The following is a 12,150-nucleotide window of genomic DNA, read 5'->3' as shown; positions in this document are numbered from 1 at the left end:
ACTGGTTTGTAAATGGAAAAACAAAATAATTACTAAATCAAGAATCTGGTTGTCAAGATAAAAATCAAGAAAAGATAAAAACCACTAGCCCCCACCTAATTTAAAAAAAAAGTGGTATAAGAAAACCATATATGTCAAATAAGATAGAACAAGGGAGAAATAACCATCAAATCGAAGAAATTTAAACTGAAACAAGAGATTACTTTGCACAGATCCATCCAAATATATTTGAAAGCCTAGATAAAATGGGCAGTGTGTTATGAAGATAAACGTTACCAGTAGAAACAGAGAAGCTCAAGGGCCCAGGAATACATGTTCAGTTCAGTTCAGTCACTCAGTCACATCCGACTCTTTGCAACCTCATGAACTGTAGCATGCCAGGCCTCCCTGTCCATCACCAACTCCTGGAGTCCACCCAAACCCATGTCCATTGAGTCAGTAATGCCATCCAACCATCTCATCCTCTGTCATCCCCTTCTCCTCCTGCCCTCAATCTTTCCCAGCATCAGGGCATCAGGGTGTTTTCAAATGTGTCAGCTCTTCACATCAAGTGGCCAAAGTATTAGAGTTTCAGCTTCAGCATCAGTCCTTCCAATGAACACCCAGGACTGATCTCCTTTAGGATGGACTGCTTGGATCTCCTTGCAGTCCAAGGGACTCTCAAGAGTCTTCTCCAACACGACAGTTCAAAAGCGTCAATTCTTCAGTGCTCAGCTTTCTTTATAGTCCAACTCTCACATCCATACATGACCACAGGAAAAACCATAGCCTTGACTAGACAGACCTTTGTTGGCAAAGTAATGTCTCTGCTTTTTAATATGCTGTCTAGGTTGGTCATAACTTTCCTTCCAAAGAGTAAGCGTCTTTTAATTTCATGGCTGCAGTCACCATGTGCAGTGATTTTGGAGCCCCCCAAAATAAAGTCAGCCACTGTTTCCACTGTTTCCCCATCTATTTCCCATGAATTGATGGGACTGGATGCCATGATCTTAGTTTTCTGAATGTTGAGCTTTAAACCAACTTTTTCACTCTCTTCTTTCACTTTCATCAAGAGGCTCTTTAATTCTTCCTCACTTTCTGCCATAAGGGTGGTGTCATCTGCGTATCTGAGGTTATTGATATTTCTCCCGGCAGTCTTGATTCCAGCTTGTCTTGATTCTAGTCCAGTATTTCTCATGATATACTCTGCATATAAGTTAAATAAGCAGGGTGACAATATACATCCTTGACGTACTCCTTTTCCTATTTGGAACCAGTCTGTTGTTCCATGTCCAGTTTTAACTGCTGCTTCCTGACCTGATTTCTCAAGAGGCAGGTCAGGTGGTCTGGTATTCTCATCTCTTTTAGAATTTTCCACAGTTTATTGTGATCCACACAGTCAAAGGCTTTGGCATAGTCAATAAAGCAGAAATAGATGTTTTTCTGGAACTCTCTTGCTTTTTTGATGATCCGGTGGATGTTGGCAATTTGATCTCTGGTTCCTCTGCCTTTTCTAAATCCAGCTTGAACATCTGGAAGTTCACGGTTCCCGTATTGCTGAAGCCTGGCTTGGAGAATTTTAAGCATTACTTTACTAGCGTGTGAGATGCGTACAATTGTGCGGCAGTTTGAGCATTCTTTGGTATTGCCTTTCTTTGGGATTGGAATGAAAACTGACCTTTTCCAGTCCTGTGGCCCCTGCTGAGTTTTCCAAATTTGCTGGTATTTTGAGTGCAGCACTTTCACAGCATCATCTTTCAGGATTTGAAATAGCTCAACTGGAATTCCATCACCTCCACTAGCTTTGTTTGTAGTGATGCTTCCTAAGGCCCACTTGGCTTTGAATTCCAGGATGTCTGGCTGTAGGTGAGTGATCACACATCGTGATTATCTGGAGGTTGGAAAAATTGCAGAATTTAACTACCACGCCCTGATGGTCTCACAGGGGAATTTTGTCAAAGCTTCAAACCCTGATAATCTCAGTACTTCTTAACCTATTCTAGAGCATAGAAAAAGAAGGGAAAGTCCAAACTCTTTTAATGAAGTGAATATAACTGATACTAAAATCTGATAAGAGATTTTAAGTAAAAATGGTAAGTAGAATGCTAACAAATATAATAATCTGATGGTACCTAAAAATATCATGATCAAGTAAAATTTACTCCAGGAATTCAAATGTGATTTATGAATCCATTCATATAGTTTGTCAGAATAGGTCAGTAGATTTAAGGAAAAAAATTATGTGGTCATCTCCATAGATACCAAAGGGCATTAACAACATTGAACAGTCACCCCTTAAAAAAATGCTCAATAAAACAGGACTCAGTGTGTATAAGCTGGCATGAAACATTTTCACATGAAGACATACACACGCACCCCAAAGTCAGCACTTTATATAGTGGAGGAAAGCTAGAGGCCTTCCTTTTTAAACAATTTTTATTTTATATTGGGATATTGCCAGTTAACAAAGTGTGATAGTTTAGGGCGCACAACAAAGGGACTCAGCCATATACATACATGTATCCATTCTCCCCAAAACTCCCCTCCCACCCAGGCTTCCACAATACATTAAGCAGAGTTCCATGTGCTATAAGTAGGTCCTTGCTGGTTATCCATTTTAAATACAACACTGTGTACATGTCCATCCCAAATTCCCTAACTATCCCTTCCCTCAGCAACTGAAAGTTTGTTCTCTTCTAAGAGAACTCTTCTAAGTCTGTGAGTCTCTATTTTGTAAGTTCATTTGTATCATTTCTTTTTATATTTCACATTTAAGGGATGTCTTATGATATTTCTCCTCTATCTGACTTAATTCACCCAGTATAACAATCTCTAGATCCATTCATATTGCTTCAGATGACATTATGTCATTCTTTTTAATGGCTGAGTAATAATTCCATTGTGTATATGTACCATGGGGACTTCACAGGTGACACAGTGATAAAGAATCCGGCAGCCAGTGCAGGAGATGCAAGAGATGTGGGTTTGACCCCTGGGTTAGGAAGGTCCCCTGGAGAAGGAAATGGCAACGCACTCCAGATTTTTTGCCTGGAAAGTCGCATGAACAGAGGAGTCCGGTGGGCTACAGTCCATGGTGCCTCAAAGAGTCAGACATGACTGAGCAACCGAGCTAATGAGCGTGTGTGCACACACACATGCACACGCTTACATATGTACCACGTCTTCTTTATCCACCCCTCTGTCGATGGACGTTTTGGTTGCTTCCGTATCTTGGTTATTGTAAACAGTGCTGCAGTGAACACTGGGGTGCGTGTATCTTTTTAGATCATGTGTTTCTCTGGACATATGCCCTGGAGTGGGATTACAGGGTCATATAGTAGCTCTAATTTTAGTTTTTTAAGGAGACTCCATACTGCTCTCCATAGTGGCTGAACCAATTTACATTCCCACCAACAGTGTAGGAGGATTCCCTTCTCTCCACACTCTCTCCAGCATTTGTTGTTTGTGGATTATTTGATGATGACCATTCTGGCTGGTATGAGGTGATATCTCATTGTGGTTTTGATTTACATTTCTCCCCAACTAAGGTCTGTCTAGTCAAGGCTATGGTTTCTCCTGTGGTCATGTATAGATGTGAGAGTTGGTCTGTGAGGAAGGCTGAGCGCCGAAGAGTTGATGCTTTTGAACTGTGGTGTTGAAGAAGACTCTTGAGAGTCCTTTGGACTGCAAGGAGGTCCAACCAGTCCATTCTGAAGGAGGTCAGCCCTGGGATTTCTTTGGAAGGAATGATGCTAAAGCTGAAGCTCCAGTATTTTGGCCACCTCATGCGAAGAGTTGACTCATTGGAAAAGACTCTGATGCTGGGAAGGATTGGGGGCAGGAGGAGAAGGGGACGACAGAGGATGAGATGGCTGGATGGCATCACGGACTCGATGGACGTGAGTCTGAGTGAACTCCAGGAGATGGTGATGGACAGGGAGGCCTGGCGTGCTGTGATTCCTGGGGTCGCAAAGAGTCGGACACGACTGAGCGACTGAACTGAACTGAATAATTAGCAGTGTTGAACATCTTTTCATGTGCATCTTGGCCATCTCTGTGTCTTCTGTGGAGAAATGTCTATTCAGGGCTTCTGCCCATTTTTTGAGTGGGTTGTTTGTTTTGGTGCTATTAAGCATTATAAGCTATTTGTAAATTTTGGAGACTAATCCCTTATCAATCTTTTGCAATGATTGATAACATTTGCAAATCTTTTCTCCCAGTCTGTGGGTTGTCTTTTTGTTTTCTTTACTGTTTCCCTTGCTGTGCAAAAGCTTACAAGTTTAAGTCCACTTGTTTATTTTTTTAAAAATTTCCATTCTGGGATACAGATTGAAAAAGATATTGCTGAAGTTTATTTCAGAGAGTATTCTGCCTATGTTTTCCTCTAGCAGTTTTATAATATCTGATCTCATATTTAAATCTTTAATCCATTTTGAGCTTATTTTTGTGTGTGGAGTTAAAGAATGATCTAATTTCTTTTTTTTATATGTGGCTGTCCAGTTTTCCCAGCAATATTTGTTGAAGAGACTATCTTTCCAACATTATATACTCTTGCAGAGGCCTTCCTTTTAAAGTCAAGAATGTTAGAGGCCTGCAACCTGGAAAGAGAGTTAAAAATCTTCTCTGTTAGTAGATCTTAAGTAAAAAATCTGTGATGTGAAATCTTAATGGGGAATATCAGTATGAACTGATTTTTAAAAAAAAGTTAAAATCGTTATCCCAGCTCTCTTTGATGGTAAGTTCTAGGGGCGATGATGACTGTAGCAGTGAACACATCCAGCACATACTGTAGCATCTATCCCTGACTTCTTGAGAAATGGCCAGTTCCTGTTTGGACAGGAAATATTCATAATGAGCCTGGAACATTTTATTGTGCCAGAAAGCAAAGAAGTTATTCAAGGCTAATGAGGCATGTCAATACACCCTCTACCCAATGTGAAAGAACTCTCATGGGAGAAAGATGGGAGAGTTGGGGAAAGTCAAACACAGGAGGAAAAATGCAGTTAATTAAAACACAAAGAACTTGTAAAATCCTATGAGTTCATAAGACAACTTTAAAAGAGAAAGTCAAACAAACAATTCTTTGGGCTTTATTGGATTATTTCAGAATTAGGGCCGGAGTCCTCCTCTGAAAGTTAGCACTTAAAAGGAAAGAATTATTCCCTTGTCCTGCCTTTTGTGTTATGAACTGTAATACAGGTGAACTCACAGCTGTAACTGATAAGGACAAGTTCTTTGTAGAGAATTCCAGCTAGGAGCTATGGAAGGATGCTACACTTAGAAGATCATCCTTGTATTGACACCACCCTTGGTTAGGAGACCGATGGAGGTGGGTGACAAGTTGAGTGGGCTTCACAGTGCGGCATTCAGGTGGCCACCAGTTCATCCACTACCTGGTCCCAAGGCAGGCGCCTGCCACAGCCCAGGGCTCCCAGCTAGATGCAGCAGGAAGCGCAGAGCTAAGGCAGGCGCCCACCGCAGCCCGGGACTCTCAGCTAGACGCAGTAGGGAGCACAGAGCTAAGGCAGGCGCCTGCAACAACCTGGAGCTCCCAGCTAGACGCAGTAGGGAGCACAGAGCTAAGGCAGGTGCCCACAACAACCCGAGGCTCCCAGCCAGACGCAGTAGGAAGCGCAGAGCTAAAGCAGGTGCCCGCCACAGCCCGGGGCTCCCAGCTAGATGCAGCAGGGAGCACAGAGCTAAGGCAGGTGCCTGCAACAACCCGGGACTCCCAGCTAGACACAGCAGGGAGCCCAGAGCTAAGGCAGGCACCTGCCGCAGCCTGGGGCTCCCAGCTAGACGCAGTAGGGAGCACAGAGCTAAGGCAGGCACCTGCCGCAGCCTGGGGCTCCCAGCTAGACGCAGTAGGGAGCACAGAGCTAAGGCAGGTGCCCACCACAGCCCAGGACTCCCAGCTAGACACAGTAGGAAGCGCAGAGTGCTCCTGTGAGTCCTGCCTGCTGAAGACCAGAGCCCGAGAATGATTGTGCTGCTGGAGCTAAATTCTGTTGTGAGAGAGAAAGGAAGAAATTAAACAAATAACACCATGAGGAAACAAGCAGACAAGTCCAGAATGTGGGTCAGCTGGAAAAAACACAACAAGTTAATGGTGTTAAATAAACAAAGGTGGGGGCCGGGGGTTGACTTCTGGATTCTGAGGCCCCAGGAGACACGTAGCTACAGGGAGCAGGTACGGGCCCCCTGTGTGGATCCTGATTAAAACTTGTTTGAGTAAAAGTCATTTTTCAGACAATCAGGATTTTTTTTTTTTAGGGTATTTTTATTGTGTACTAAGTATTACATGCTAGCAAGAAGTTATATTTAATTTTGTTATATGTGTTAGTGACATTGAGGTATTGGTTTTCCAATTCCACATTTTTAGAGAGGTGTCTTAAAGAACTGAGAGTTCCTCTAAAGTACTCAGCAAAGAAAAGGAAAAAAAAAGGAATAGTAAAGCAGATACATCAAAATCTTGATGTTGTTGGGTATGAGGGATGGGTTTATTATACATTTCTTTCTACTTTTGAGTATATTTTAAAAATTTCTTTTAAAAATGTATTTAAGCTGTTGAAAGGTGTGCTGCATCAAAATGAGAGTAAACTGAGCTCTCTGGTAAGATCTGGACCGTGGAGGAGAGAGGAGATTCACCACCAGAGGGACGTGTGTGGCCAGGGCCTGTGGAGTGAGGGGGAGCCAGGCTGCCCCGTCCCCTGGGTAACACAGTTGCTGGATATCTGAGATAAGCTCCCCAAGGTGGGGCTGCTTGGAGTTTCCTGCCTCTGCATCCCTAGTACCTGACAGTGACTGCTGCTGCAGGGTCATGAAACTGGACGTGGCGTTGTTGAATGAACTGTTCACACAAATGTTGAAATTATTTAGGATGATGGGAGAGCCCTCCCCCACCCTGCAAGATTTTATCATGAAAAACCTCAGGAATACACTGAGCACAAAAGGACGTTACAGTAAATACTCCTAATCCAATACCTGGATCCCACCTTGATCACGTTATTTCACTTGTGTTATCACATTTCCCTTCCTCCACCTATCCATCCATTTTACACTTTTCACTCATTTCAGATAAATGGCAGACACCATTGTGCTTCTCTCATGCGGGAATTTTGAAGATTAAATGGGAAAGCAGTTTAGAAATATATGTTTTAAACCTGGCTCAGAGGTCGCCTGACTTCAGGTTGCAAATGATGACTCAGTTCTGGCAGCTCCGGGGAACTGCGCCGGACCTGGGTGGAGTCAGGCCGCCCGCTTTCCTTGCTCAGCAGGGTAGCAGGGCCACCTGCCACTCCCCACGTGGGCCTGGGCACCCCCTCCCACATTGCACCCTCTGATGCTCACAGGATGCTGGACAGGGTTTGGCTGCAGCCTACAGGCAGGGAGAGAAGGATGTGGGAGGTTTGGAAGGCTGAGGTCATGGGCTCCAGGGGACACTCAGGTGAAGGAAGTGATCAAACATGGGCACACCTTTCTTCCATGGTGTCTTTTTTCCAGCCCTTAGAAGTTTTCCCTCCTGAATTTAGCAGTTATTTCTGATCTGAGGTGGAGTAAGTCTCACCTGGTTCTGGTTGCTGTCTCTTACCATGGTAGCTCCAGGAGAAGTACCTAGAGGAGCAGAGTTACAGTTTATTCAACAATGAATGGGGAGCTCTGTTGGTCTCACGAACCACCCACAGCTTGAGGTATATTTTTACCTGTATGAAGAAAGTGAAAAGTGATGGGGAAAACGTTTTTACATCTGCTGTTGACTGTTCTCTGAAGCAGGTCCAGGCTGTAGTTTGGGCCCTGTAGGTGTGATCTGTGACCCAGGACAGACTCCTTGCCTGGGGGTCTTGGTCTCTGGTCTCAATGGGAAGGAGGATACCTGCCTGGGGAGACACACAGAAAGAGCTGCAGAAGTAGAGAGTGGCCTGTCGCCGGAGCCCATGTAGGCCTGGACTTCCCACTTCATACTCAAGTACTGTGCCCTTTCTGTCTGGGCTCCGTCTTCCTTGTGAGGTCCCCACTGCACAGGGCAGGGACAGAGGGTTGGCCTGGCAGGGCCCAGATGTGGGGTGACTGTGGCTGGCAGACCTGGCTGCTGGGCTCCAGGCTGAGCTTCCTAGAGGAGCAGAAAGACCTGAGATGGCTGGAGACTCGTGGAAACTTTGTTCTTGGTGGGGGCGGGGTCCTGGCATCCTCCTTCCTTGCTGCTTGTTGACCCCCAGGGCTCTGTCCACCGGCCACACTCTGACCCTCACCCTGCTCATTTTCCTCAGCTCTTTACCTCACCGGGTATGTTTGTTTTTTAGCTGCCCTTCCAGCCATGGAAAGATCACTTTGTGAGGGACAGAGCTCTGGCCCTCTCTGAACAGACCAACAGCCCTGATGGAGGAGACCCTCAGGAACATGGCCGGGCCACTGGGGAGGCCTCCATGCCCGGCCCCGACCCCCACACTCCGGGCTGTGGGACTCTTCCATGCCCAGGCCTGACCACCGAGCTTCTGATGGCTGGCTCCTCTGCCACTCTGATAGGAACCAGGCCCTTCGTGCCTCTTTCCTGATTGATGGTTTGCTTGGTTACAGAATTCCAGCTTGAAAACTGTTTTCCTCCTAACTTGAAAACCATTGTTCTTCTCTAGCCCAGCTCAAGTGGTGCCATTCCGTTTCCTAAGCCTTGAAGTGATCTGCTGTTTTCCATGAAAGCTTTCCAGCATCTTTGTTTGTATTGCAGTTTCACTGTGATGTGCCCTAACCGGTCTGTTTTCATCTTTTCCCAGCTCTCAGAAGGCCCTTTGCTTGGTGAATCACTTCAGACATGTCCAACTCTTTGCAACACTATGGACTGTAGCCTGCCAGGCTCCTCTGTCTATGGAATTCTCCAGGCAGGAATACTGGAGTGGGTTGCCATGCTCTTCTCTAGGGGATCTTCCCAACCCAGGGATTGAACCTGCATCTCTCACGTCTGCATTTGCACATGGGTTAGGGCTTGCCAGGTGTAAAGAACCCGCCTGCCAATGCAGGAGACATAAGAGACATGGGTTCGTTCCCTGGGTCGGGAAGATCCCCTGGAGGAGAGCATGGCAAGCCACTCTGGTATTCTTGCCTGGAGAATCCTATGGAAAGAGGAGTTTGGTGGGCTACAGCCTATGGGTTTGCAAAGAGTCAGACGTGACTGAAGTGACTTAGCAAGCTCTTTACCACTAGCGCCACCTAGGAAGCCTGGAAGGCCCTTTGGCATTTTTAATGTTTTTTTTAATTGCTAAAGTTTTAATAATGAAACTTAAATTAACCAACATGTGAATACTGTCTTTAAAAGTGTAGGAAATCTAATGTAACTCAATGTAACATTTCCTAATATATCAACAGTAACTGAGATGAACATCTTTACCAGAATTAACAACATGTAACTGGAAATGTCTTCGTTTCTTGATAAACACCTTTCTTCATTAGTTTGATGTTAGACAATATTGATTCTTCGCTTTTGTCTGTAGCATCTGATCTCTCTTTTTGCACAATTCTTCTAAAAACTGTTTATTGTACTATTTTAAATGCTCAAGACTCCGTCCTCATTTCTGTTGGTTTTCTCTCATTAACACTGGAAAAATTTCCTGAAAGTTTAATCTTTAGTTATCAATTTATATGAAGGAGTGACTCACTGACAAGCACTTGAAGTGGCTGAGCAGGCCGGACGGCAGCAGGGCAGACCTGGGGATGAAGTCCTTGCATCTTGGCCTTCAGGGGCCTGTCTTCAGCCTTGTCAACCTCCTTGCCCAGTCCTGCCCCATGTGGCTGCTCCCTGAGCCACAAGGCTTCCCTGTCCCCCTGCCCTGCCCTGGGAAATTGCTTCTGGAGCCCTCTCTAGGTCTCAGAACAATCCCGTTTCTCTGTGCTTTGTGCTCTGCAGGCTGGGCTGTGGCCTTTGCTCCTTCTAGTTTGAAACTGCTCCTGTACCCCTTTCCCTCTTCCACAGCATGTTGCCAGCTCCTGTTCACTTGGATCTTTATCTTCTGGCTTTATATCTTTTTCTATGGAGGGGCTATGATTCAGGGGAGAGAGGAAATAACATATTATACATGTACTATCAACCTTTTTAATCAGAAGTCGGCATAGCTATTTTTTAATAGCTCTAATCATATAATTATGGATATACCAGTTTAATTTCTTTAATCTTCTCACATACAAGTGAAAACTCAAAGTACTATTTCAGCCAGCTCTTCAGTTGATGTCATTGTCCACATCAGGACAGCCGTCCTCTGGGAGCTGGGGTCACAGTGCAGAGTCAGCTTCTAAACCCAGGCTCTGCTGATTGACAGGCCCCATGAGGCAACATCCGTTCCTCATGGCTGAGTGACAGCTCTGTGCCCGACAGCATGAGACGTTCCCCAGAGAGGACAGAAAACAGTGGTAATGACAAAGATACCTTCATAGAGCTGAGTCCTGAAAGTCGTACTGTCATTTGTCTAAACAGGGTTGAAAATACTTGAAAGCTTTCAGAAGAAATTAACATTAATTGGGCTAAATTTCTTCGCTGTACAGAAGAAATTAACACAACATTGTAAATCAACTATACTTCAATAAAAATTTTTTAAAGATTGGCTGAAGTTAAACCATAAATCACTTTGCCCCTAAGGGTGTAAGTGTAAGTGAAGTTGCTCAGTCGTGTCCGACTCTATGTGACCCCATGGACTGTAGCCTACCAGGCTTCTCTGTCCATGAGATTTTCCAGGCAAGAATACTGGAGTAGGTTACCATTTCCTTCTCCAGGAGATCTTCCTGACCCAGGGATTGAACCCGGGTCTCCCACGTTGTAGGCAGACGCCTTACTGTCTGAGCCACCAGGGAAGTCCACTCATAAAGGTCCGTCTAGTCAAAGCTATGGTTTTTCCAGTAGTCATGTATGGATGTGAGAGTTAGACCATAAAGAAGGCAGAGTGCCAAAGAACTGATGCTTTTGAATTCTGGTGCTAGAGAAGACTCTTGAGAGTCTGTTGGGCTGCAAGGAGATCAAACCAGTCAATCCTAAAGGAAATCAACCCTGAATATTCACTGGAAGGACTGATGCTGAAGCTGAAGCTCCAATACTTTGGCCATCTGATGGCAAAGAGCCAACCCATTGAAAAAGATTCTGATGCTGGGAAAGATTGAGGGCAAGAGGAAAAGGGAGCGATAGAGAATGAGATAGTTAGATAGCATCACCGACTCAGTGGACATGCTTTGAGCAAACTCTGGGAGATGGTGAAGGACAGGGAAGCGTGGCACGCTGTATGTAGTCCATGGGGTTGCAAAGAGTCAGACATGACCCAACAACTAAAAACATAAATATATCCATGAAAGATTGGTGTGTGTTGCCACAAAACTTTGAGGTGTATGTGTACACTGTGCATGTGTTGTAGTGGCTATTGGAAAAGTGGATTAGAGGGGAGGGCTTAAAGGAACGTGTCTGTGACATCACCACTTACTGGTTTGTTGTTGGTTTCAAAATTGTTGTTCAGTTGCTAAGGCTTGTACTACTCTTTGTGACCCCATGAATTGCTTTCAAAATGCTTGATACCAATTGCTTAATGGATGCTGTAGACTGATACACTAAAATTCAGTGAGTTCATTTCAAAACTAACTTGTGACAGCCATATAGTAACACTTTCTAGGGACACCTGCCCTTTCAATTGTGGTCCTTAGACAGGGATCCCCTCTTTGAACTGACAGCAGCCATTGTAGAGCAGAACCTAGGTGTGCAGGAGCTGACTTGTGAGCTTGGGCAACACTGTGAAGAACAGAAGAGAATGAGTTTGTGTGACTGCATTTGTGTATGGTTTAAAATTCACAGCAGTCTGTAGATTCCATTTTGGCTGCCTATCACATGAAGTAAATGTAATTTTTCTACTGTTAATCTTTTTTATAATTTTTTTTATTTATGACTGAGCTGGGTCTTCGCTGCTACCCAGGATTCTCTTTAGTTTCAGTTCAGTGGCTGCTCTTTAGCTGTGGTGCATGGACTTCTCATTGCAATGGCTTCTCTTATTGTGGAGCATGCGCTCTAGGCTTTGAGCTTAAGTAGTTGTGGCACACGGACTTAGTTGGCCTGTGGTATGTGAGGTCTTCCCAGACCAGGGATCGAACCCACCTCTCCTGTATTGGCAAGCAGATTCTTTACCACTGGACCACTAGGGAAGCCCCATGAGT

The 12,150-nt window shown here is 44.7% G+C and overlaps 1 protein-coding gene across 2 annotated transcripts in view; it reads left to right on the top strand.

Annotated features, from left to right (window-relative positions):
* TJP1 (tight junction protein 1) overlaps window positions 1–12,150 on the top strand; it is a 259,849-nt gene that overhangs the window by 54,446 nt on the left and 193,253 nt on the right. The window lies entirely within an intron of this gene.

Source organism: Capricornis sumatraensis, chromosome 19 (assembly GCF_032405125.1).
Source record: "Capricornis sumatraensis isolate serow.1 chromosome 19, serow.2, whole genome shotgun sequence".
Lineage (NCBI taxonomy): Eukaryota > Metazoa > Chordata > Mammalia > Artiodactyla > Bovidae > Capricornis > Capricornis sumatraensis.
The sequence above is the reverse complement of the archived record's forward strand: the minus strand, read 5'-3'. Positions and strand labels throughout refer to the sequence as shown.